This window comes from Protopterus annectens, chromosome 6.part0, assembly GCF_019279795.1.
Source record: "Protopterus annectens isolate FY-2018-M chromosome 6.part0, PAN1.0, whole genome shotgun sequence".
In the NCBI taxonomy this organism is placed as follows: domain Eukaryota; kingdom Metazoa; phylum Chordata; order Ceratodontiformes; family Protopteridae; genus Protopterus; species Protopterus annectens.
In genome coordinates, this window is record NC_056737.1 from 1011725283 (window position 1) to 1011749293 (window position 24011).

Below are 24011 nucleotides of genomic sequence, written 5' to 3' on the forward strand. Positions count from 1 at the left end.
TGGAATTTTGAACAGTGACACTTATTTTCGCAGTTTGCTGTAAATACAATTGTTCTACTACACTCCTTTTGGATATAATTATTTAACAAAATACAGATATTAATCGGGTTTGTACTAAAATAAGTTACATGTATTGGTAGAAATTCATTATTGCATCATACCAGCATGTATCCAAAATATTTAAAAGACAGTATAGCAAAGGGACAGTGTCTGTAGGAGATCCACCTTACTGTAGATAACTCCAGTTTTATTAAAGAAGTCAGAAACATGGAATGTCAATTAAATGTAGATAACTCCAGTTTTATTAAAGAAGTCAGAAACATGGAATGTCGATTAAATGCAGATAACTCCAGTTTTATTAAAGAAGTCAGCTGCATGGAATGTTGATTAAAGCAAGATATTATCTATGTTTTACTGCTCAAACAGCAGAAGTAGCAGCTGATGAAAAAGACAGCAGGTTATGATTTGTCAGGCAGGGGATAACATATAGGAATTTCACTATAGGTTCGTAGGTATATACTAAGATAAGGACCACCACCAGGGCCTTTATAAGCCTAACTTTGTAACCCAACCCACTTGTGTTACTATGTATCATAGACATTTATAAGAAGGGGTATATTAGTTAAGATGTTTCTAAAGGTTATGTTGGGGGGGGTTGTTAGTTTGGTCAGGTACTGTCTGTCTGTCATTTGGAGAGGTGACGCAGTGTACTAATATCCTAGAATGCCTTCTAAATAGAATGAAACATGACCTATCAGCCACAATGGAATTTCTATCTGACTGTAGCCTCCAATCAGTCTTTGTGCCTCATGAATGAAGAACAGCAACAGTAATCCATCTGCATAAATGTCAGCCATCTACAGACTCTGGAAAGGGTCTATATTACAACGCTGAACTAAAACAAGTTTGAACGTTGTAATATTGAACCCTAAAGTGGAAAATAGTGAAGCCATGGCACATCTACTTTTTTCCCAGGGAAAAACAAATCAGTGGCCCATTTTCTGGGCTTTGCTGTTTCCTTCACTGTGGTGCGATCTCGGAGTTGGTATATTTAAGTAAGGGGTGTGGGGGGGGCACAGCCCCCCACTTCAGTTTATGTTTAAGTTTTTTTTTTTTTGTCATGGAACAGCGATTGTTTTCCCTGGGGAAAAAAAATCGCTGTTCTGTGCTTTCGGTTTTGTTGGGTTTTGGACAGTAGGGTTTGATATTACAACGATTGAACTTTTGTAAGTTTGACATTGTGATATAGACCCCCCCCCCTGGAAACTACCGACTCATAAGTCTCACTAGTCTCATATGCAAAGTTGTGGAATGAATTATCATAGAAATGCTCAATAATGACATAAGAAACCTCCAGACTCTAGACCCAACCAATTTGGTTTCATCTAGGCAGGTCATGCCTACTCAACCTGGTGGACTTCTTTGAGAAGGTCCCCAAAGCAATGGATGAGGGCAAAATTATTCAAACTGCCTACCTTGACCTGGCCAAGGCATTTGATACAATACCCTACTCAGACACTGTTGACAAATTTAATAGGTTAGGTATAAACTCTTATTTCACCCTGTGGATAGCCAGCTGGCTGACATCAGGACCCAACAAGTTAGAATTTGGGAGTCCACCTCCACAAAGAGGCCAGTCACAAGTGGAGTCCCTCAGGGTTCAGTCCTGGAACTGGTCCTTTTTGGCCTTTACTTCCCAGAAACCAAGGCCAATGTTAATGCCCTCTGGCTGACTAAATTTGCAGATGATTGCAAATTAGGAGTTGTCATTGAATCGCCCACTGATACAAATGTTCTCCAGGAAGGGCTTACATAGACAAACAACTGGAGTCAGAGCCATGGACTAAAACTAAATGCAAAGTAATGCATAATAGTATCCTTCAGGAAATCATCCACCCCTGGTAACTATCATATTGATAACACATCCCTAAAGGTTGTCCCAGTAGTCAAGGTCTTGGGAGATGCATGGATAGTAATCTAGCCTTTGACCATCATGTGTGTACAGTAGTAAAACAATAATTCTATGTTGCACAACTTATAAACAAAAGGTATGCCATCTAGGTCCAAAGAAGTCATTGTTCCACTGTATTCGGCATTCAACAGACCTTTCATTGAGTGTGATGCCCCTTTTGGTACAGCAGCAGAATTACCCATGTTAAAGACTTAAACCTTGCCTTTGATTTAAATAAGACATGCTGGAGATACAGGTATGTATCCCAGAGACTACCCCTTCTCTGGAACAGACTCTCCATCCATGTGAAGCAGAGTTTCTCCCTGACTCCATTAGAGTGTAACTTGGACAATTGGATGGGGAACAGGAAATTCACCTCTGCTTTGGCACTTATGTCTAATGGACAAAGGCAACCTGTAAATGATTCACTTTTCAGGCCTCTGCTTGTAAATGTTTGCAAATGTTTCATCTCCCAAGTCCCTGCTTACACATATCAAGGGTACAAGAATTTGTCAGAGATTTGGGATGAATGACTAGGCTTAAAATGGCTCCTGTGGTCATTAGTCTAGTAAACACCTATGAACCTATGAACCAGATCTGATGTGAGTTTCTGATTTCCCATCAGTTGGTCAAAGTTACTCTTAAATAAGTTTAGGAGTGGACTCTGCTTCATATGGATGGGTAGCCTGGTCTAGAGTATGGGGATCCTCTGAAACACACATCTGTCTTGCCAACATGTTCTATTTATGTTGCAAGAAAAATTTAAATCCTAGGATCTAGTGGTTCTGATGCTGTTCATTTTTCAGATGTACAAAAGGTCCATCAGATCTGGATGTGAGGATGCCTTGTATGCCAGTCATAGATCATCTCTCAGTATCCCATATGAGATTGGGTATTGAGATAGGGATTTAAGGTGATCAATATAGGACAATGTGTTTATATCTTGGATTCTCCTGGTATGGAACCTTTGTTGGCATTACAACTGTTACATATGTGAGTTAGGTACATGTCGAAGGGGTATCAGACTCAATGATGCATCTGATAAGAGCCAGATAAAGTGACACTATGACTTCCTTCGACCTAGATGCCATGCCCTTACTTATAAGTTGGGTAACATACAATGATTTTCTTACCCTGGTCACATGTTGGTCAAAGGCCAGATTACTGTCTATATATGTTCCCAGTTCCCTGACTACTGGGTCAGCTCTTAGGGGAGTGTCTTATCGATGGACTAATTAGCCTGGTCAACGCTTTCCCAAAAGACCTCATAATGCATTTCTTGGCATTGAGATTTAATCCGTGACTTTGACACCAGACATGTGTCTAAGTTACACTCTCTTGTAAGATGTCTGTGTCAAGATGGAAATCTATGATAGCTTTTAGTTTGCAGTCATCTGCAAACTTGGCAAGCCAAAGGCCCTTGACATTAGCTTTAACCTCCAATTACTAGACATCAAATAGGAGTGGTCCTAGTATGGAGTCCTGAGGTAATGGTTTCCTGGCTCCTGTCTGTAACCCAGTAAGTTATGTAGGGAGTTATGCCCAGTTAGGTGTATTTGTCAGCTATACTAAGTGGGGTATAGTATCAAATGCCTTAGTTTGGTCTGGATAGGTGGTATGGGCACTGAATGCCCTAGTTTAATCCAGGTGGATGGTATGGGCACTAAATGCCCTAGTTTGGTCCGGGTAGGTGGTATGGGCACCAAATGCCCTAGTTTGGTCCGGGTAGGTGGTGTGGGCACCGAATGCCCTAGTTTGGTCTGGGTAGGTGGTGTGGGCACCGAATGCCCTAGTTTGGTCTGGGTAGGTAGTATGGGCACCGAATGCCCTAGTTTGCTCTGGGTAGGTAGTATGGGCACCGAATGCATTGTTTGGTCCAGGTAGGTGGTATGGGCACCGAATGCCCTAGTTTAATCCGGGTAGGTGGTATGGCCACCAAATGCCCTAGTTTGGTCCGGGTAGGTGGTGTGGTCACCGAATGCCCTAGTTTGGTCTGGGTAGGTGGTGTGGGCACCGAATGCCCTAGTTTGGTCTGGGTAGGTAGTATGGGCACCGAATGCCCTAGTTTGCTCTGGGTAGGTAGTATGGGCACCGAATGCATTGTTTGGTCCAGGTAGGTGGTATGGGCACCGAATGCCCTAGTTTGGTCTGGGTAGGTGGTATGGGCACTGAATGCCCTAGTTTGGTGAAGGTAGGTTGTATAGGCACTATTTTTCTCTCACCCACTGCCTTGGTGAACTTCTTACAGGTTCACAAGTGTGTACTAGGCTATTGACCACTAGGGCCCTTATAAGCCTAGTCGGGCAACTCAAATGTGACCCACAAATTTGGGGAAGAGGGGACTCCACTGGTAGCCAGCCTCTTTGTGGAGGCAGCCTCACTGATTGTAGCCTCCTGGGTCCTATCAATGAGCCAGCTAGCTACCCGGCATGTTATAAAGGCGCTCATACCTAGCTCTGTAAGTTTGTTGGCAATGCCTGAGTAGGGTATTTTATCAAATGCTTTGGCCAGGTCTAGGGAAGCACAGCTTGACCCTCACCCATTGCCTTAGTGACCTTATCAAAGAAGTCCACCAGGTTCATTAAGCATGGCTTTCCTTTGACAAAGCCAAACTGGGATGCATCCAGTGTCTGGAGATCTCCTTTGTCCTTATTGATAATTTCCATGATAATTCCTTCAAGGGATTTACAAATAAGAGCAGTCAGACCAATTTGTCTGCAGTTTCCAGGATGTGATGAAGGTCCTCTTTTATGAAGGGGGATGATTGTCTCAGTCCTATATTCATGTGGTACAAAGCCTGTTTTAACAGTATAGTTAAATAATGATATTAGGAGTCCAGATAAATTGCAGTTTAGACCATTCATTAGGCATGCTGGGATATTATCAGGGCTATTGACTGTAATGAACACAGTCAGTATATGCTCCCAAGTTATACAGAGGTTATATTTGAGGGTATTTTTGAGGGATGGCTGAGGGACAGAAGGAGGTAAAGTTGGAATTGAATTCGTTCACGAACAGGTTTGCTAAATCACCAGGATCGGTGAATGTACATCATTAACCACCAGCTCAGCATATTGCTGTGTACTGCCCTTGAGGTTTCTGACATAGCTGAAAAAGAACTTACGGTTATCTTTTACTGGGTAGATATTTTAACCTCAGGACTGGCTTTGCTTGACCTAATTAGTTCACTTAGTTACCCATTTATTTTTGATGAGAGAGTTTTTATCTTTATGAGAATTAGTCTTCCTGATTTTTGCCATGATTCATTTGTTTCCTGGGCTAATCCTGGGATTACTCCTGCTAGATGCAGTATCTCTATGCAGGCCATTGACATGGTTGTAGAGAATGTCTGAGAGAAATTCAGCATAGGCTGCTGTATTCTTGACATTTATTTGTAAGGGATTTGAATTATGAAAACAATCTCTTAATAAAAGGTAATTTGCCTTGGAATAGTGTCTAACTATTGCTGGCTTTAATGGTATTACATAGTTGATTGGCTGCTTTCTCATGGCCACTTTTGGAGCATGCACACAATATTCATTGCTTCATAGGAAAATACTAGGCTAATGGCTCACTAGCCTTTACAGGCATAGCCAATATATTTTACCCAGTATATGGCCCCTAGGGGCAGGAGGGTAGCATAGGTTTGTGCCTATGCCTTGCGTATTTTACAGATTTTACAGCTTTTCAGATTCCCTTATCTATAAAGGACATATGTACCACTCTGGATGTGAATCTTTGATTTCCCATCCATCAATCCAGATTGGTCTTGAATAGGAAGCCTATTCCAAATAAGAAGCAATCTCTGGGACACATATCTGTCTCTCCAGCATGTTCTGTTTGATTCACTGACTGAGTTTAGATCTCTAAAATGGGGACCCTCATACTGTTTGTCTTGTTAATATGTAGCAGTTCCATCAAGGCTGGATTTGTGAGTGCCTTGTAGGTCAGGCATAGGTCATAGGTCATCCCTTAATAGTCATTAGAAGGTAGACTAAAGGGAAGGGGCTTTCAATCTATTTGCATAGGGTATGTTGTTAACACCTTGTATTTTCTTTGTGAGGAACTCAGTGGCAGCTGGTGACTTCAAATCAAAGGGGGGCTGCAGGAGACAGCTGAATGGGTGGGGTCAATGGGAAGGGGTGCGGCCAACTAGAAAGGGGAGGAGCTATGCTCAAAACCACAAAAACTGTAACTTTAATTAAATATGCTGCCCTGTGTGCCAAACTGTCATTATGAGACTCCAGTCAAGACAAAATGAACTGTAGAAGAAAAAAAAAATATTTCAATGCATTGGCTGCATGACAGCTTATTTAATATCTAGATGGAAACAAAAAGGCTGTGAGGCATGAAAAAATAAATTACTTTTTAAATACATTACTGGAATGCCAGTCAAAATCAAGTATAAAAAACAAGCAACACTCAACTCAAACCACTTCTCCTTGCACTGCAGTTCTAATTATAATTTATATTCAGCTTTATAAAATTACCAAGTAACATGCTGAAAGTAGCAATTTCTGTGATACCCCCACTTGTAAAAATGTTTCTTATCCAAAAAAGACCTGCTGCCTGACACAACTATCTACTTGTTTCATGGGGAAAACATGATTAAAGTAAAAAATGAAAAGCAAACAGGAAACAAGCTCAACATACATTGCTTAAAGGATTACTGCACAGGTTATGGACCACACATGATAGATTGGCATTCTGTTTGGTTTACAGGTAAAGCCTGCAAAGATGACTGCAAGTCTCCAACAAATATAATGAGCTTCTTAAAATAATGTAATCCTGTCCTTTATTACAAATACTGTCATATGCATTTCAATACCCAAGACATATTCATTATCTAGTTATGTAAGTATTGTCTGCATGGCAACAACAGAAAGGCTTTCAATGTTGGCAATTCTTTAACAGTATGCTTATTAAAGCTTACTTGTATCTTACAATCTCAGACAAGCTTACCTGATGGTCATTAAAGCATTGTTATTTAAACACAGAGCAACAGGCACTTTCTGAATAATAATAAACATAAATCAACAGTATAAAAATATGCCAGAAACAAGAACATTCTACAAAATCAAGGACAAATGAAAAGCCACTGTAGTACTTGCATCTACCTTGGATGGGGAGATGCTCTGCACATTTACACTGCATAACTGCTCCTTGCCTTGTTTGGATACATCCAGAGTCACTACATGGGTGAGTGGGGTGCAACAAGTATGTCACAATTTGAAATGTTGCTGGCTGACTGTGATGGCCCTGACACATTTATCATACCTCTCAATCTTAGAACAAGAAATATGGACAGAGCCATACATAGAAGTGGGACAAAGGCCCAAAAATAAGGACAATTTAAATATTGCTCTTATAAACTTAGAAAGATAATAGAATAGTATGTCTTGCATTAGTATGAATTTTCTGAAAGGTATGAAATTTGAAACTCAAATGTCTGTCATTATTTTCTAAATTCAGTCTAATGATTTGCCACTAATTTGCCAAAAAAACACAATTTATGAAAAATGAACCAAAAATGTGATGCAAAAATATAAAATAGCCACACAATACCGCTGGGAACCTGTCAAAGAAGGGACACTTTTAATATTAGTGCTGCTAACTTGAGCAGCTGACAAAAATAAAAGAATCTACATGCATTTCTGAAAGAAAAATAATCTATAACTCTAATCATTCCTTCCCTCTTATATGGTGCTCCACTTCTTACTAACCTACATTCTTCTCTAAAGACCAAACTGCTTTCCAGTTATAATAAAATCTCCAAGTTTGCTGCAGGCTACAAATCCCCTACCCACCACTGCAATGCCTTTCACAAACTAAATTGGCTAGAGCTGTCCAATCATCTTACCTACATTCAATTCACTCATGCTCACAAACTGATTTTCAGCCCCTCCTTCTGCCCCTCCTTGGCCTCCTCTTTCAAAATGCATCTACCCAATCGACTACTAAGATCCAATAACTAGAATCTGATCGAATTACATAAATGTCCCCGCCCACCAGGCAAACATCTACTATCCTTTTATCTAGCACGCCTTTGGAACTCCCTGCCACCTCTCATCTGTACACACTATAACCACTCTTCCTTCAAAACCTTGCTTCACTCCAATCTTACATGCCACTGGGTATGTTCTTGCTTTCAACCCACATAACTCCCTCAGTAGTATACCCTGTTTTCTCACTCCCCCCTCTATTCCCACTCTTCACACTAAGCTAAAATCCCTCCTTGTCTGCCCTTCTCTTCACCTCATTACCTCTTACTCTATTCCTTCTTACTACTCCCTGTTTGCTTACCTCTACACTAAACTTCTCCTGTCTCACTTACCCTTTCATAACTCTCATAACATACCTATGCAAAGCTCCCTTGCCTTACTGTTATATTTCCTCTGTATGAATAAACATATTACATGCGTATGCAAAGCTCCCTTGCCTTACTGTTATATTTCCTCTGTATGAATAAACATATTACATGCGTATGCAAAGCTCCCTTGCCTTACTGTTATATTTCCTCTGTATGAATAAACATATTACATGCGTATGAAAAGCTCCCTTGCCTTACTGTTATATTTCCTCTGTATGAATAAACATATTACATATGTATGCAAAGCTCCCTTGCCTTACTGTTATATTTCCTCTGTATGAATAAACATATTACATACGTATGCCAAGCTCCCTTGCCTTACTGTTATATTTCCTCTGTATGAATAAACATATTACATACGTATGCCAAGCTCCCTTGCCTTACTGTTATATTTCCTCTGTATGAATAAACATATTACATACGTATGCAAAGCTCCCTTGCCTTACTGTTATATTTCCTCTGTATGAACAAACATATTACATACGTATGCAAAGCTCCCTTGCCTTACTGTTATATTTCCTCTGTATGAACAAACATATTTGTAAATATTTACTGAAAGTTTTCTTTTTGTCATTTCTTTTTAAATTTGCTAAAACTATACATTTTAATACTTTGTCTCTTCACCTGTATTACTGTATTAATTATTTGTTAAGGACTTGTTTACTTTGTATAATCTCTTTATGAGTTGTATCACCTGTTCTAATGTATTAATCTACTACTTAATTGTTAATGATTTGTTTACACTGTACAATGTCTTTACGGAGCTTTTCTCCCCAGGACTCTATTGAAGACGGGCTCTTCCTGGCCCAGTGGACTATCCTGGTAAGCAAACTGGAAATAAATAAATAATATATGAATGTAATGTTTGGAAGATGTGATGAACGTAGCAGCATGTGTCTGATCAGGGAAAATTTAAATCCCTGTAGGTTCATAGGTTTATAGATAGGTACTCAGCTATCAGTCCAAGGGCTTGTGTAAGCCTAACCAACAAGGTTCCCTGGCATTCGCCACCCAAGAAGGTTATTTTCCTGTGCCCCTGTCGAGCAGAGCCACAGAAGTGATCCGCAGGGTGTATTTCCTATTTCCCATCCACTCATCAAGATTTTTCTTGAAGAGGGCTAATGAAGAGCTTTGCTTGACCTAGATGGGGAGCCTGTTCAGGAGTATGGGAAGTCTCTGGGAAAGGAATCTATCCCTCCAGCATGTCCTGTTTATTGTAGTGACAAGGTTTAGGTCCCTAGAGTGTGTAGCTTGGAGGGATTGGGATTTCTTTAGGTGTAGCATGTCCAACAGCTCTGGGTTTGACATAGCTTTATATGTTAGACAGAGATCACCTCGGAGTAGGCGATATGCGACGGAGTAAAGCGGGAGTTTTGCGAGATCCTCTCATTATCATTTTTTTCTTGGAAAACATGAGAAAAATTGTCACAGCCTTGATAATAATAATATTAATAATAAAGGCTTGATAATAATAATAATATTAATAATAAAGGCTTGATAATAATAATAATAATAATAATAATAATAATAATAATAATAATAATAATAATAATAATAATAATGGCTTGATAATAATAATAATATTAATAATAAAGGCTTGATAATGATATTATTAATAATAAAGGCTTGATAATAATAATATTAATAATAAAGGCTTGATAATGATAATATTAATAATAAAGGCATGATAATAATAATAATATTAATAAAGGCTTGATAGTGATAATAATAGTAATAATAATAATATTAATAATAAAGGCTTGATAATAATAATAATAATAATAATAAAGGCTTGATAATAATAATAATATTAATAATAAAGGCTTGATAATGATATTAATAACAATAATAATAATAATAATAATAATGGCTTGATAATAATAATAATATTAATAATAAAGGCTTGATAATGATATTATTAATAATAAAGGCTTGATAATAATAATATTAATAATAAAGGCTTGATAATGATAATATTAATAATAAAGGCATGATAATAATAATAATATTAATAAAGGCTTGATAGTGATAATAATAGTAATAATAATAATATTAATAATAAAGGCTTGATAATAATAATAATAAAGGCTTGATAATAATAATAATATTAATAATAAAGGCTTGATAATGATATTATTAATAATAAAGGCTTGATAATAATAATATTAATAATAAAGGCTTGATAATGATAATATTAATAATAAAGGCATGATAATAATAATAATAATAAAGGCTTGATAATGATAATATTATTAATAAAGGCATGATAATAATAATAATATTAATAATAAAGGCTTGATAATAATAATATTAATAAGAAAGCCTTGATAATGATATTATTATTAATAAAGGCTTGATAATAATAATATTAATAATAAAGGCTTGATAATGATATTATTAATAATAAAGGCTTGATAATACTAATACTAATAATAATAATAATAATAATAATAATAATAATAATAAAGGCTTGATAATGATAATAATAGTAATAACAATAATATTAATAATAATTAGACTCTGTGTTACACAAAGCAATGTGTTTAACTTTTAATGTCATAATAGTAAGCCTTTAAGATGAGCTCTAGAAGGCATGGAGAAAGGCCAGTCTATGCCAACGTTTTTTTCTTTATAAAAATGACATGGCTATGTCTACAAGTCTGGGCCTTTTAATTAGCAGTGCACAAATCTCTCTCAATATCAGTGTTAGAATGCATCATTGCATTGTCATGACATTCACTCTTCTCAAACATCATCTTTATCAGACATGTCCAAATATTTTTTCTTGGTTGACTTCTTCATCCTTTTGTAGAAGTTCCATAATTCCATATGATCCACTGGCCATTACCCAGAATAAATAACCTTCCTAGACTACATGTGGTTGGTACACCATGGATTTATCATGTATCTACACAGACTCATTTCCTTAAGATTACTGTAGTAGTGGTCTGTCTGGGGGCTCACTGTCGTCTCCATCTTTCTGTTGTTCCTTCTTTTATATTTTCTTAATTATAAGGTCATAAAGTCATTCTGTAAGGTTTTGCAGCAAAGTTCCTCATACTATTATTGTTCTGTTGGCATCATTAATAATACACTTAACACATACATTGTTGAACTTAATAGGTTGTGCCTCCTTTTTCATTAACGTTATTTAATGGCAAAAACTTCAGTTGCAGTTATTATAAATCATTTTTAAGTACCGGAAGTAAACATTGTTGCATAGTTTCAGCTCACAAACAATAAATCCTAAAGACTAATTTGCCAGTTATATAAATATGAATACATATTTTCTGAGCTGCCAGTCTTATGGCTTCCCAGCTGTATGTCCTCCTCCCACCCCTCATTATCATAACTGCATCACTTTCTACAATGACCCCTTTTCAGTGCACAGATAAATACATAAATAAATAAACATTTTCTTAGCTGCCAGACACCTAGTTTCTAATCTGATTGAGCACCTAAGCCCATTCTTAGGACTTTAACTCTCCCTGCTCTACAAAGAATTATGCATTCTCAGGAGTGCATCTCTTCCTTCTCTACAAAGATTCACATGCCAAACCCTAGTCTTCAAGGAGCAGAACTATTTAAATCATGATACTTATGCTTTCAAGAAAAATCTTAACAATCCATAAATTGCAGGCTACCTCACCCACCTCAGGGTTATGCCATAATTTGAATTTTAATATCTAATCATCAAACAGTGTAAGAAAAGAATTTTACATAAATAGTTCCATCAACATTTTCCAGAACATTATGAAAATATGTTTTTATTACATGTATAAAGCTGGTAATAACAGTAATGGTTAGCAATGGTTGCATTCCTTATGAGTTCACCTCTTATTTGTACATTGGAATACTAATTAATATATACAGAATACATGATGACACATCAAGATATTCATAGAGAAGCCATATGTTTCATAAACATTAATCATTCATAACAGTTTAAGAATCATGAAATATAACTCAAGGTCCATAAACTCTAGCAATATGGTTTTAAACATTATCCAGCCACTTTTCCAATCATTAAATCTCTTGCAACATATGATGATTTTTCAACCCTTTCATAAGAACCCGAACCTGAAAATCAATAAACAATTAATAGATCTTAAAAAATATCCACTTATAGTTAATTTAACTTTACTTGATATGTACCCATATGTTAATCTTTCAACACATGATATATTACAGGGGATGAATCTCCTTAAATCTTACTTAATCATACTGAGACAATTAAAGGATCTTTCCATAAGTTACTTCAGAGACTTTAGAATCAATGACGAAACTTTAACTAACTGTTCAAATTTATGGTTAACTCTTAGACAGGATACCAAATTTATAACTTCTACAAGTAAACTGGTAAAAGATTTGAAATACCAAAATCAAATACTCATCAAAATTTTGGAAAGAAAAAATGCCATTGATAGAAGAAAATAAAATAATAAAAGCAATTAACTTAACAATAAAACCAATCTCTTTTCAAAAGTTAATATTTACCCAAATGATGATATTTAATAATGCCTACTACACACGTCTTAGCTTGCATAAATTCAACTCTAAAAACTTGCCTAAATGTCCATACTGTAAAGATCAAACGGCAGATCTCTTACACATGTTCTGGAGCTGTAAATGTATATATAAACTTTGGAACTCCTTAAAAATTCAACTACAAAAGATGGGTTATCAACATTCTACACTTTCTTGGGAATTTATGATTTTACATATCCCTCCCAATAACTTGGATAGAACCCAAATGATTATACTTATAAATATTTTCTTGTTAATGAAACTTTATATAGCTACAAATTGGTTGAATCCATCTCAAACTTCATGGGAAAACTTTAAAAGTTTAGCGATGAAACATATGTTAGCACACAAACTACTAATTAAGGATCATAGAAGAAATACAAATAATCCAAAAATATGGGAACAAATTTTCAACATTGTATTGGCTCCATTTTAACCCCTGGACATACATACTTAATTTGAAAGCTAGTAATAACAATTGATTATAATGATATTAGATCTTTTGATTCTAGTTGTCAGATGTTCCTTTCTCTTCTCTATTGATTTTGTTTAACTGATGGACGCATTCATGTAAATAGTGTACATATATTGTAGTATGGGTGTTAGAAGCTTTATTTGGGTATTATTTGTTTGTTTTTTGTTTAATATTGTATGAACAATTGGTAAAACAATAAAGATTTATTATTGGAAAAAAAAAACATTATCCAGCGACAGAATTTATGCAGTCTAAACTATCTCCAAGATGAAATGGAGTGCTGGCAAGTATCAAGTATGTGGCAGTAACTTCTTCAGGTTCAGGTCTGCTATAAAACAGATCAGTTTGTTTTATCAAATAGCCAAAATAATAAGTTTTAACTAATGTACACAAGGTATTCCACAAAAGAATGTTTGCTCAAGTTTATGTAAATGGGGCTTTTATCCTGCAAATAATGACAATAATCTGTCAGGAAAGCAGCTTTTTTTCAGATAGGTAATTCTGTGTGATAGTAAAAACATTCATTATAACATTGTTGACATCAAAGATGGTCTCTAAGACAGATATATAGAAATAGAAAGCAGCTTGTGTCAGGTAATAAACTGTATTTAATAGCAACAGCATTCATTTTAACATTTGTACTATCACAGATGGTCTCATGCAGACTGGTTGAAGGAAACACAGATCACCATCATGCTCGCATGTGCGTGCATGCACACATACACACACACACACACACACACACACACACACACACACACACACACACACACACACACGCACACACACACACACACACACACACACACACACACACACACACAACACACACCCTACCTCCAGCAGATACAATCCACCATGGCAGCTAAGTCCTCCGTAGCGGCCTGCTGATCACCTGTCCTCCTCCATAGCAGCCCGCCGATCACCTGTCCTCCTCCATAGCAGCCTGTGCAAGCTGTTCTGCTTTACCCGCGAAACGTGAGTTGGCTGGAGCCTCCATCCTGTGGGCGATGCAGTCCGGTGTTCTTCCGGTCTGTGCGGTCATCACTGCCCAGACTTCTGGGCTGGCAGGGTGGAGTTCCCTTCCTTCCCTATCCGGACTGCCTAACAGAGCAGTCTGGAGTTCAGGAAAAAAACGCATGCATGCGTGGAGTTCTGGACTGCGTAACACAGCAGGCAGGAACTAAGCACGCATGCATGGAGTTGGAGTTCTGAGACTCGTGAATTCTTTTTTTATTTTATTCTATTAATGTGGGGGCAACTTATTTTTCCTTTTCTTTTACAGGTGGGGGGGGGGGCTGCAGTCCTGCAGTCCTATAGCATGAGCCACCACTGGAGGAACCTCAGAGCTCACTCCAGCTGTTGTAAGTGCTTAGTCAAGTACATTTCAAATGGTGCATTATACTCAATTACCAGTCTATTGAAAGCTGTGTACAGTGTGAGACTATAATCTCCCTGGATCTGGATGTCATACCTTTACTTATAAGCTGTGACACACAGAATGACTTCCTCACCCCTGCAAACACTTGACAGTCAAAGTTAAGGCTACTATCCACTTGTGTACCTAAACCTTACCTTTGAATCCACTGTTAGGGATGTTCTGTTAATGTTGTGGTTAGCAGGGGCATCTCATTTCCCAAAGGGTATGATAACGCATTTCTTCACATTTAGTTTCAGTCTGTGATTCTGATACCAATCATTTGCCTGATTGAGTTCCTCCTGAAGGATATCTACATCACTGGGGGATTCAGTGATTGCCCCAGCTTGCAGTTGTCTGGAAACGTTGTCATCCAGAGGCCTTCCACATAGGCCTTGGCATCCAAAAAGCATATTCTGAACAGAAATGGTCCCAGCACTGATACCTGTGGCACACAACTAGTAACTGACCTCTTTGCTGGAACTTGAATCATCCACTTTTATTCCTGTCCTTGAGCCAGTTGGCTATCTATCTGGTGATGTAGGGATTTATGCCTAGTTTTATGAGTTTACTTATAATATCTAAGTCAGGAATTGTGACAAATGCCTTAGCCAGGCTGACGTAGACAGTATGCACAGTTTCACTGTCATCCATGGCCTTAATTAGTTTTACAAAGAAATCCGCCAGATTCAGTAGGCATGACCTGCACTTGATAAAGCTGAATTGGGTTGGGTCCAGTTTTCAGAGGTTTCCTACGGCTTTATAAGGTCCATAATTATTTTTTTTCATAGCCTTACAAACAAGACCAGACAGGTTTATGGATCTGCAGTTTCCTGGGTCAGTTGACAGTCCTCCATAATCTGGAGTGATAACCATAGCTGTTCTCCATTCTACTGGAACAAAGCCAGTCCAGAGGCTGTGGTTAAACAGAGAACCTATTGGGCCTGATTTAAGGCATTTAAGAGGCAACCTGGTGCATCATTGAGCCCCATTAATGCTGTGTTTTTAGCTTTAGAGAGAACTGTGGCTACCTGCTCACTGGTGATAATTGGCAGATAAGTGGTGGAGGGTATTTCTTGGGGGAAAACTGGGGTGATGGGGAAGTGAAGTTTGAGCTGAATTTATCAGCAAGCAAATCAGCTATATCTTGTGGCTGAGTATAGGCGATGCCATCTATAACTAATTCAGAGAGGTCCACCAAGTTTCATAAGCAAGCCCTTCCATAGACAAAGTCACACTGGGTTGAGTTCAGTGCCTGAAGGTTGCTGCTGTCCTTACTGATCATTTCCATGATACTTCCTTCCATGGTTTTGGATATTAGATGAGTCAGAATAATGGGTCTGGAGTTCCTTGGGTCAGTTGATGGTCCAGTCTTGTGAAGTGGTATAATGGTTGCAGTTGTCCATTCTCATTGCACAAAAACCTGTTTTGAGGCCACAGTTGAGAAATGACTCAAGTAGTCCTGATAGGTCATGTTTCAAGCTATTTAGGACGCATCGTAGGATATTGTTGGAGCCCTTTGAGGTTGTGTTTTTGGCATTGGCAAGTGCTGCCAGGGTCTGCTTCCTGCTTATAGTTAGGGAGACTATACTAGAAGGTATTTCAATGGAGGAGGTAGGGGGTGAGTGGAAGATGAAGTTTTGAGCTGAATTTGTCAGACAGGAGATTCACAATGTCACTGTGCTCAGTGAAGGTGACGCCATTAACCACCACTTCAGCGTACTGGTATGTGTTGCCTTTCAATGCTATGGACATAGCTCTAGAAAGCGTTGTGGTTGTCTTTAGACTGTGAGGCTATGCTGACCTCATAACTGGCCTTGTTGGACTTAATTAGTCCTCTTAATTTCCTGATTAATTTAATTAGAGTTTTATTAATGTGGGCGTTGCTCTTCCAGATTTTAGCTACGACTTTCCTTTTTTCCTTTTGTTTTATTAAGGTTAGGATTGCACCACTGTGCTTTGTCTTTAAGAGTTTGTTTTGGGCTTACTTCTGCTAGGTACAGCAGCCTCTACACAGCCATTTCCATGGTTGTACAGGGTCTCTGTTAATAATTCTACATAGATTGCTAAAATCCTCCAGTTAGGAGGAGCACTTAACTTTGACAAACTATCACTTAATAGGATGTAGTTTGTTTTGGAATAATTCCTAACTGTAACAGAGTTTCCTGGGGCTACCAAGTTGATTTTTATTTCAAAGGAAACAGCTTTGTGGTTCGACCTTACCAGTGAGAACATAATACTAGTGGATGTGCAACACTCTCATATATTACTGAGTACCAGGGCCAGTATGTTTGAACCTCTGGTGTGTGTATGCACTATCTGGTCAAGAGTATTTGTGTTAATAAAGTCCAGGAAACATTGTGCCCACAAATTTGTGGCAGTGTATGTTTCCTAGTCTATAGAGAATAGTTAAATCTCCCATAAATAGGGCATTTAATTTAATGGTCAATGTCTCCAGTGGGTCTACATGCAAGCTATGGGAGTCCTGAGACATAAATAGTTACCTATAGCTTTCTTGGATATAGTACTGGACTTCGTCAATGGTAATCTGCACACAGATTCCAATACATCATCCTTTTAAACCAACCTAGAGGTAAACTTGTTACTAATGTAGATCAAAATTTTTCCACCTTTTACCACTGTCTGTGCAGCTGATGGTTGAAATGTGCAGCAGTGAAGTACTTTTGTGCATTTTAACCTTGACTTAGTAATTGCACAGACGTCTATCCTCCCCAACTTGAGTAAAGTTTCTAGGGTGTGGAGTTTCTTGTATAGGCTCTCATCACTGACCAGTAACATCTTTGGGTTTCTTTTGGTTTTATTTGCTATTTCAGTAGGTTTGTAAGTTTGCAATGGGGAAAAAGGCTCTAAGAGGATGGGAAAAGTTTTAGCCAATATTCAGGAAGCTAGAGGAGACAGGAGCAGACCCTCCTTTGCAAAGCAGCATGTTATATTAACCACTTCCTCCATGCTGACAAATATTGAGCCCCCCTGGAAGACACCAAAAACTAAGCCAATAACTGAAGTTAATCATCTTTTGTTTCTACTGAGGCATCATTCTTGGTGAAGGTAGAATGCTACTCACTGCAAGACCTGCCTTTGACACATGTTCAGAGAGATCAGTCATGTCTTTGTTCATATAGTCCAGGGAGGTGCAACTCAGATCATTAATGCCCACATGGACTATGATAGAATCATATTGGTAACTGTAGTGTAGCAACTTGAATGCATGTGTAACTTGGCGGATCCTAGCTCCAGATAAAAAACTAACCATATTCTCCTTATTCAGTCTGGTGAATGTTGCACCTGTGTGTTGTACAATGGAGTCCCCTTTGACAGAAGCGACCAATAATAAGGAGTGGTCATTAGTTACACCCTTAACTTATCCAATAGTTTATGCAAGTATTAAAAAAGAAAGTAAACAGAATGCAGGACGAACCGATACACGACTGAATCTTCAAAGTAAATCATTTACTCTGCATTCCTCTAAGCAGCTGCAGTCAATGGTGTTGTGAGCTCCCATTGTCTGTACATCGCAACTACATAGTGGGTCTGGTTTGTTCCCCTCCCCATACTTGAGATCACGGGCATTCCAAAATATAGAAACTTCAGAAAACTTGACGCTAGTTGATCACCTCCACAGCCTCTCTGCTTCTATCCAGTGTCTGTACATCACAACTACATAGTGAGGTCTGTTTTTTTTCCCCTCCCCATACTTGAGAGCACAGACACTCCAAAACTTAGAAACTTCAGAAAACTTGACTGTTAATTTATCACCTCCACAGCCTATCTGCTTCTATCCAGGTGCTTACAACTGCTATTTTCAGCTACACACCACAGAATTTTGTCCTGTAATCCTTTCAGTAGCACTAGCCATTACTTTGTTAAGCAAACGGGTATTTGTAGTGCCATTGGTTGAGCTCTGCATCAGTACTGGCAGCTGCACTGTATCCCCCCCCCCCATGACTTCCAAGTTATTCTTACCTTTTTTCTCTCCTCCCCTACCATAGTGTTTACATTAGGCTGCATGTGCACTTATTTTAACTCCCCCTCCCCATTTTGTTAGTTACACTCTTTCCTTGTTAAATGTTTATCTAGTAGAGTATCTCCCTAGTCTAAATTCTCCTGATTTCTGCCTGCTTCCTTTGACTTTTGCATTTCTCCAAATTTCTGCTTGCTCCTTTTGACTGTAGGACTCATATTTTACTTACCTACCCTCCCGTTCCCAGGTCTCTGATTGCTTTTATAGAGTTTTTTTTTTATTATTGCTTTGCATGCATTCCCTGTCTAGGTCTGATTACACTGCATTTTTGGCCATCCCCTCACACCTGACTGTTATTGACCCTCCCCCTCTAACTTGTAAGAGGTTATTTGGCAATGTAAACCTTTATTTTAGCTTTTTTATTGCTATATTTGACAGTGTAAACATTTTTAAACTATCATCTTATGTTATAGTGATAGTGGCTGGAACTGTTTGTTTTCTGTTTACTGCATGTCATTGTTTCACTTACTACTGCTTTATTTTAAGTGCATATTATCCTTGCCATAGATATTGTTAATGTTCTGCTGGCATTCAGTTCGACGTCTGAGGTCTAACACTATGTCATGGGTTGCAAGTGGGTTTTTAAACTGAACCTGTGCATTCCCTTCTTATATTGCTTTTGTTCTCTGCTCCTGTTAAGACAGGGCTTTATGTATGAACCATGTTACTTGGCTGCATGTGGTTTTGCAGTTATTGTTTCTATTTTTATTCTGCAGTCCATTTATATATTTTAGCTGTTTTTATATGAACTATCATTATTAGTTTTCAGTGTTTATCACCAATCTGTCTACTGATCGTAGCTGAGGTATAACTGAACTATTATTACAATGTTATTGCTAAATAATTCTGCTGCCTAGTGCTTGCTAAACACTCTGAAAGTCATTGATATTAGGTTTGTTTCACTGAGGTTGTTTCCATTACTACAGTTTCTTCCTTATCTATATTTCTTTAGTGTCTGTACATCGCAACTACATAGTGGGTCCAGTTTGTTCCCCTCCCCATACTTGAGAGCACGGACACTCCAAAAACTTGGAAACTTCAGAAAACTTGACTGCAAGTAAAAAAAAAAAAACTTTATTTTTTTTTTTTTAAGTTTTTTGACTATGTACCTCAATGTTTTTACTATGTACCTCAATGACTGTCTACTGTACTGTCCTGTCTAACTAAAACTGTTAACTTCTAACCTATTATGTATTAAAATCAGTTGTATGTTCTATATTTTGTTATCTCATGTACTGCATTCTATTGTACTGTGGAGATTTTCTCCCTGGGCCTACACTGAAAATGGACCTGTTTCCTGTCGGATTTTCTCGGTAAACAAATGTAAATTATTAAATAAAAAGTAAATACATTTATTAGAGGTTAGCACTTTCATAGTCAGAATGACCACTTCTTTAGACCAAAAACATTTACAAACATAGCGTGAACTCTTTAAAAATACATTAACAACAGATCAAAAACTCTACACTTTAAAATAAACCAATCACAATATTTTCCCCATCAGTTAAAATAAAAAGTTTACACTGGTCCACTTCATTCAAAAAGTGAATGTCATACTGGACTACAATTGTGACTATCAGATGTATTCTATACATTGTAGTAGGCCAACCACATTGTGTTAGCCCCATCCATTAAAGTACATTGGATTATGTTCGATCTAGGACAGTCAGGAAGTATATGTCATATTAAGACACAATAGCTACCTATCAAAAGCCTCTAAATGTTAAAAACAAGCCAACCACAATGTGTTTCCCTCATTCATTGAACCACAAAATATTTATCCAATCTGCCATAATCAGAAGATCGAACTTATGATACATCTCCTTACACCAACCAATCACTACAAATTTCCCCCATCCAAGTATTTCATTGGTCAATACCTTTCAGGAGGTAAACATCACACTAGAATAAAATCACAACCCATCCGATATGCTCCACATAGTCAGTAACACCTATCAAAACCTCTAAATATTAGAACATCTATTAAAATATAAGATGTATTTCCAATCTAGGACATTCAGGAAGTAATTGTTGTATTACTATTATTATTGTATTATTGTTACTGGGTGGCCACGGTGGTGCAGGGTTAGCATTGTCGCCTCACAGCAAGAGGTTATCTGGTTCAATCCTTGGCTAGGGTGCCTTCTGTGCGGAGTCTGCATGTCCTCCCTGTGGTCAAGTGGGTTTCCTCCGGGTGCTCTGGTTTCCTTCCACATCCCAAAGACATGCTGTAGGTGGACTGGACACTCTAAATTAGCTCTAGGCATGAGTGTGTGCCGTCCGTGGAAGGTTGGGTGCTGGGCTGGCAACTCAACTCTGTAAAACTCTACTGCCAATCATGAGTGGACGGGTGATCCACTGTGGCAACCCCTAACCGAGAAAAGCCAAAAGAAGAAGAAGATTGTATTATTATTATTATTATTATTATTCACTCTGAGCTGAACAGAGGAAGGGCACTGACCACAACTCTGATCTGTGATATATAACAAAAAGTATCCTGTTTCTTTGCTTCTTTGCACTAGTTGTCCCTTATTCTAACCATTTATAGCACTTTTTCATTGTCTGCTGTCTACTTATTACTGTATTTTATTGTTATAATGTAATCTGCACTGTTGCACTGAAATTGTCTGCTTACAGGGCCTGTTAAATCAAATATGTTGCTGTCCCATGGTTTGTAAAACTTGTTATCAAGTTTCACTGTGTGAAAGATATTAACTGGAAATTTTTCTCCATTTGTTAAGCATCTGTTTGTTTGTTCTGATTTCCTGCCAAGGAGTGTATCGTATAAATGATTTGTTTGCAGTTAAAAGCATTCTCTTGAGTCTCCTTGCTCTTTTATCTGTTAAAAACTTTCATTTAGTGTCTCACTGCTATTTTTCTACAATAATAACCATTTCTATAGTGTTTTCTGCCTAAAATAGTGTAGCTGGTAGCTGTAGCATAACCCAGTTTAGGTTTGTTGTCTCTGGACCTGGTTGTTTGTTTGCAATGGATGGTTATTCTGAGCACATGTTCCAGGCCATCTTGGATTAGCATAAGCCTTTCTTCACTTTAGTGAGAGGATTTTGTTGATTCGCCTCTGGCTGGTGAAGGTTGGCTGGTGGAGGGCTTGGAAGAAGCACTCATTGGTTCTTTTGAGCTTGTTTTAAAGTTGTTTCAGGTTGTACCTTCTGATATTTAAGCCCTATCTTTGAGAGTATTTCTGTTTATTCACACTGAGCTGAACAGAGCAGGGGCACTAACCACAACTCAGATCTTTGATATATAACAATAAGTATCCTGTTTTTGCTTATTTTTACTAGTTATTGCTTATTCTAACCATGTATAGCACTTTTTTATTGTCTGCTGCCTACTTTTTACTGTATTTCATTGCTATAAACTAATCTGCACTGTTGTACTAAAATTGTCTATCTTACAGGGCTTGTTAAATCACTTTTGTTACTATCACACTATTTGTAAAGCTTTTTTAGCTAGTTTCACTGTGTGAAAGGTATTAAATAGAAATTTTCTCCATTTGTTAAGCATCTGTTTGTTCTGATTTCCTGCCAAGGAGTGTATCATATATTTGCAGTTAAAAGCATTCTCTAGAGTCTCCTTGCTCCTTTATCTGTTTAAAACTTTATTTTAGTGTCTCACTGCTGTTTTTCTTCTGTGTAAACATTTATATAGTGTTTTCTGTCTAAAATAGTGTAGCTAGTAGCTGTAGCGTAGTTTCCCACCCTCTCTCCCTAGTGGTGTCTTGTTGTTATACTTGATGGCTTTGCAGTTGCCCGCTCCTACTGTAAATTTGATCTGGGACATTCCTCCCAGTCCAGTGTCATTAGCTCATTCTACTTAATACAGAGAGAACATTTGGGAAAGCTAACCCCTTAGTTTCTTAACCTTGAATTATCTTCTGTTCTTCCTTTCTCCCTTTCCACTTTACTAAAAAAAAGAAAACTTTATTCAGCTGCTTTTACAGTATTTGTGTTTCCTCCTCCTACTCCATTACTTCATTTTGTTTTTTTTCTACTACTTGTTCTCTAAGGTGTTCAATTGCATTTTCTCTGCTGCATTTACTACTACTTGTTTTTAGCCTGTTTAAATTGCAAGTGTTATTCTAAGCCTCTTAGCTTTGGTTTAAGCACTTGGGCTTTAGGCCTACCCCTTAGTTCTCCCTGGCCTCTCTCCCTTAGATTCTGACAAATATGGATGGACAAGTTCCTACAGTTTCTTCTGCCAGCATGGTTGATATGGGCATCCTGAGACAGTGTAGCAACTGCCTCATGTACACAGACAACCATCTACTACTACCACCTAGGAACAAAACTTGTGAGAGATGCAATTACATAAAGAAGCTGGAGTCTATGCTCTCTCCCTCACAAGCCAGTACATCTGGCACTGAGAAGGTTGTCAACACAATCACTACACCTCAAACACCACCCACAAATACACAACACACACGTGTCAACCACCACTCACAACTACACAACACACACCCACACATGCGTCAAACACCACCCACAACTACACAACACACACCTACACATGCATCAAACACCACCCACAACTACACAACACACACCTACACATGCGTGAAACACCACCCACAACTACATAACACACACCTACATGTGTCAAACACACCCACAACTACACAACACACACCCACACATGTGGAGTTTCTCAACAAAAACAAACCCAAACAAAGGAGACCTCAGAGGCAAAAATACATACGAACTTCACAACCCTCCACACCACATACCATGCATAGTCCACATACCAGTGTCTCGCAACCACTAAGGCCTAACCATAAACCTAACATATTAGTCATAGGAGACTCCATTGTGAGACACACAGATGTGCTTCTCACCAGGCTGGATAAGGAGAAAGTCATGGTTAGATGTTTGTCAGATGCCAGAATCTGACATATCACATACACACTCAAGTCTCTCAATAACAGGTACTGTTATGACTCTGTTATAGTACATGTTGGCGTGAATGACTTGAGATGTACCTCCCTGGACTATATGAAGAGAGACATGATTGAGCTTGCTGACTGTGTCCCAGGCAGGTATGTCCCTAGCCTTAAGCAGCATTCTAGAGTCATTCAGAATGATGCCTCAATACAAACAGAAAATTATTGACTTTAACAATTGGCTTAGTTTCTGGTGTCATTCTAAGAGGATCCAGTACCTGACAGCCTGGAAAGATATGATCGACAGACCACAATGCTTTGCTAGAGATGGA